This window comes from Amphibalanus amphitrite, unplaced genomic scaffold, assembly GCF_019059575.1.
Source record: "Amphibalanus amphitrite isolate SeventyFive unplaced genomic scaffold, NRLGWU_Aamphi_draft 001096F_arrow, whole genome shotgun sequence".
Lineage (NCBI taxonomy): Eukaryota > Metazoa > Arthropoda > Thecostraca > Balanomorpha > Balanidae > Amphibalanus > Amphibalanus amphitrite.
The window spans coordinates 11,901-16,895 of record NW_024882590.1 but is presented as its reverse complement, the minus strand read 5'-3'; positions in this window follow the sequence as shown (position 1 = coordinate 16,895).

Sequence of the window (4,995 nt, the reverse complement as noted above, 5' to 3'; positions counted from 1 at the left end):
CCCCCCCTTTCCGCTCAGCCGCCCAGATGGCGCCCCAATTAGCGCTGACTAGGCTGATGCCGTTTTACAGAGGGAACATGAATCAAACAAGTCATCTATAACATAGCTTCATGTCTAAAAGAAATGTTGAAGTGGTCTTTAAGACCCTTCTTCGCCAATTTTACCATTGTCTATTTGCTTCATATCACCTATTATGGGAAACTTTGCACTTATAGCTTTCCAACGACCTATTGAATGTAGCATTTGGAAAAGTAAACTGGACAAAATATTTCCTTAAGAAAGTGACCTTAAATATGAAATCATCCCCTTGTAAAGTATAGGTGCAATTGACCCCACAGGCTGGTTCAATTGACCCTCACATCGGGGTCATTTCAAACGCGCGTAGAGCTGTTTTAAAAGCATCCGTTTGGCATCAAAATATGTTCGAAACATAATTTCCCATATCTTAAAATAAAGCAAAAAGAGTATATTTTTTCATGATATTGAGCATTTTTCGATATGACAAATAGTTCTCGCTGTGCATGTCAATATATAAAAAGTGGTTCAACTGGCCCCGCTCTCCCCTATTAAGCCTCAAAGTACATACACTGTCATACACTCGCCCACCTATACGTCGCAATATACATGAGGCGTATGAGGCGTATAATAATCAAAAGAAGTTCGTTCGTAAACGTAAGCGCTCGAAGATCGTTTGTAATCGTAAAGGCGTTGAGATCGCGGTCGTAAGGTTCACATTTTCGAACAACAGTCGACGATTGACATACACTTTCACATCAGGAGCTACTTCACATGTGCACGACTATCACCTATGCATGCAGCGCCCCATACACGACTGGTACCTCCCACCCTGGCAAGATGTTAAGGCTTCTCTGTTTGTCCACCCTTGAAATATAAAAACCCTCCTTGACCTTTCGTTTGCTCCAATTTCTTTCATAATCCAGAATTTTGACGTCGTCCCACATGATGTCATGCCCCGTTTCCACCACATGTCTTGAGATACCCGAATGATCCCCGTACCCCTGAGCTATAGCCCACCTATTCTCTGCCTCCCTCGTCTTCAGCTTCCTCCCTGTCTCCCCCACATAAAGCTTCCCACACTGACACTGATACTGGTAAACTACCCCCGACTTATCCTTAAACCCTAGCCTGTCTTTTGGTTTAACTAGCCTTGCTTTCAGATTTGCAGCCGGTCTCGTACTAACTTTTGCATATGGGCGTAGGATGCGTGTCACCTGCTCACTAACCGCCTGGCAGACTTGTGCCTCGACCAAAAATCAAGATCTGCAAGATTCCACGCAATTTCAAAATTTTAGGATCTAAGATCCCCAGGATCTCACGCAAAATCATAATTTCAAGATCCAAGATCCCCAAGATCCCACGCAAAATCAAAATTGTAGGATCCAAGATCCCCAGGATACCACGCCAAATTAAGATTGCTGGATCCAAGATCTCCAAGATCCAACGCAAAATCAAAATTGTAGGATCCAAGATCCCCAGTATCCCATGCCAATCAAGATAGCTGGATCCAAGATCTCCAAGATCCCACGCAATATCAGAATATTTTAGGGTCCAAGATTCCCAAGATCCCACGCAACTAGAGGTGGCAAAACTGGAAAATTTTGGGAACCGGACCCGGACCCGGTCTGACTGGCACATTTCTGGAACCGATCAGAACCGGTCTAAGTCAGCGTTGGAACCAGATGGACCCGTTCCCGAAATTCATTATGAAAATGTGTACAGTTGTAGGTATAACAAGAATAAAATATTTTTTCCAATTGGGCAAACTTGTGTTGCAAATAGTGATGTCAATTACGGAAAATCGGAATACCGATACCAAACCAAATACCAACCCAAACCGTGGAGAAATACCGAAACCAAACCAACTTGGGAACATAAGGAAAATACCAACTTTTACCGATTTCTTAGCCTCTTAAACATTAGCGAGGGTTCATGATACCAACAAAATACCAAACACATCAGGATTGAAATACCAAATACCGAGTTAGTATCGGTTTGGTATCGGTATACCAAAAACTTGGTATCCGATTGACATCTCTAGTTTCAAAGTAAAAAACTCATGCCATGGTCATTTCACTTAGCTTCACAGTTTGTATTTTAGAACCTGATTCAGGTCATATTTAAGAATATAAGAAGTAAGAAGACCAATGAATTTCATGCTTACCTAAGCCCCTTTTACTGCAGCTGCTAAAAATGATGTGAACTGGGGATCCATGGAGCAGTGCCCTCACCAGTCAGAACCTAACATCAACATTGAACAAGATACGCATCTCACATACTGATACATACCTTTTCTAATATTCTTGGTAAAAGATATTCGTTTTTAGAATCAAATACATTATTCCTTACAAATATTATCAACTATTCAACGTCCCAAACCAGAAAATATTCAAAATCAAAATGGAAACAATCAAAACAAAAAAAAATACTTTTTTTGTTTATTTATCTGATTTTTTTAGTACCTTCCTATTGGATTCAATTAGTGTGTGACATCACATGACCCAGTAGTAATAATAGTGGTAGTGGTAGGGGTAGTGGTAGGGGTAGTGGTAGGGGAAGCTGTAGGGGTAGTGGTAGGGGTAGTAGTAGTGGTAGGGGTAGTAGTAGGGGTAGGGGTAGGGGTAGTGTTAGGGGTAGTGGTAGGGGTAGTGGTAGGAGTAGTGGTAGGGGTAGGGTAGGGTAGGGGTAGTGGTAGGGTAGGGGTAGGGGTAGGGGTAGTGGTAGGGGTAGTGGTAGGAGAAGTGGTATGGATAGAAGTAGTAGAAGCGTGGTACAGGCCGATCCAACGTGACGTGGTGACCTTATACGACCTGGCCACACCGAAGGTCACCTGGCCTGACCCAGTGTAACCACTACCAGGGATGACCAGCTTGACCTGACTTGACCCCGTATGACCCAAATTTCATCGGCAACTGAGCCATCAGAATAGTTATTATGTTCAAAATTATTCCTCTGCACGTTTCCGGCCATATCTCTGCTTCCAGACGACAGATCAATTTAAATCACACACCATTGGAAAGTAAATTTTTTGCAGTAAATTTTGAAAGTAAATTTAAATTTTCTGGCTACGCCGCGGAGCAAGTGGTGCAGCCGCTTGTTGGTTTCTATTTATGAATGTTACGAATGTGAGTGAGTGAATGAACAGGGGCTTTCAGTAGAGGGCAATCACCACTGTTTGCAGTGTTGACTACTTTGCTTCTTATTCATCCATACTAACCCTGGACTCTCTTTTTCTGCCTTTTTATGTTGCATTTCATTTCCTAGCAGGGAGTGCCGCGACTTGAAATTTTAACCCTCGCCCATGTGGGGGGGGGTGGTGCAACCCCCCCCCCTGAGGTTTTTCTTAGCTACACGCCGAACCGTTTCAGATAGCCTGCTCAAATTTTCAGTACCCTATGGGGCATCCTTTGCGCAACTTTTGGTATTTTTTGTCAAGGTCATGTCAGGTCACGGAGTTATGATGTCATAAAGGTAACAACCTCCGGCCAGATTTACGCTAAATTGGAGATTGCTTCACATTGGTATAAATGCCGACTGGCCTGACACACTGATGGATTGTTTTAGAATCACAACTGGCTGATTTGACATTGGCACAATGTCCGTTGACATTTTGAAGGTTACTAAAGGTCAAGGTAAGGTCAGTGACCTCGGTTGACCTGTAATGACTTCTTGCACTTGTATGCCTTTTTCGGGTATTTTGATGCCCTGAATTCGAATTTGCTATCCATTTCAGGCATCGTCGGTTGTTTCTTGTAGTTCATTTTGGGTCAGGGTCAGGTCAGTGACGTCACACACCTGACGTGACCCAATGCACAAATGACCTTGCAGACTTCCGATGCTCCCAACGCATCATTTTTAGAGTTATGACATCGAAATGCACACCAAACGATAGAGGATTGATCAAGGAACACGATAGTGAAGGTTTTAAGTCGATATCTCTCACCGTTTTGCCGCAATCGGCGCGGATATCTGAAAAAGTTAGATTTTTCCGAAAATTTGACCTTTGACCGGTCATAAGTAGGTCAAATATTGACCTAGGACCAAAAAATATACCACCAATCGCGAGATCTCGTTGAGAGCAATCCGTTGGTCTTTTCCGCTAAGCTCTACGACGCTCCGTTTTCAAACGCCAGGGGGGGGGGGTCGCACCAACCCTGCATGGGCGAAAGTGGCAAAACACCGTTTACGGGCGATGGTTAAGTTATTCTGGTGTTAACGTAAGGTTCTGTGTGTCGCTGGGATACAGGGAGGGGGCGCTCCTGGTCACCTGATAATGGGTGGCTGCTTAGAAAAAATAAATATCAAACATATCAGTTAACCCGCGCCCCGTAGGGCTATCGGCGGACCCTACCACCCGTGGGGGGGGGGGGGGCGTTTCGGCCCCCCTAAGATCTCGGAAATTTACCGGCCGATTTTCAAAATTCAAAAGGCGTTCGATAGCCCCACCGGGGAACTACATTGTTACCAAATTGCAATGACCTAGGTCAAACCGATGACGTCACAGGTCAGGTCAAAGGTCAGATTTTCACCGTTCACAGGTATTTCAAAAAATGTGCTGTGAAATCGAGTAAATTGGTAAGTTATTGAAACCATCGATGGTACATTGTTCGTCAAACACATACTTTGCTATCTGAGGTCACTAATACCAGGTCAGGTCACAGCGAGGTCAGGTCACTGGGGTCACAATTTGAAAGTGTCGTGTGATGCATATTTTATGGTCCATTTTACATGACAAATGCGGTTATGTGGGTCAGGCAGCATTTGGGGCCAGCTTAGGTCACGTTTTGGTGAAGGTCAGGTCAAGGTCAGGTCAAAAAAGGTCAAATTTCAAAGTTGATAGTTTTGCATCAAATGAGTATTGATTTGATGCAGCTCGTCACGGGGAGTCTAATGGTGTTCTTTGTTTTGCCCTACGTGGTCTAGAATTGCCAAAAATTGAGTTTGAAAATTTGATGTCATCATTTTTGAACAGCTTTT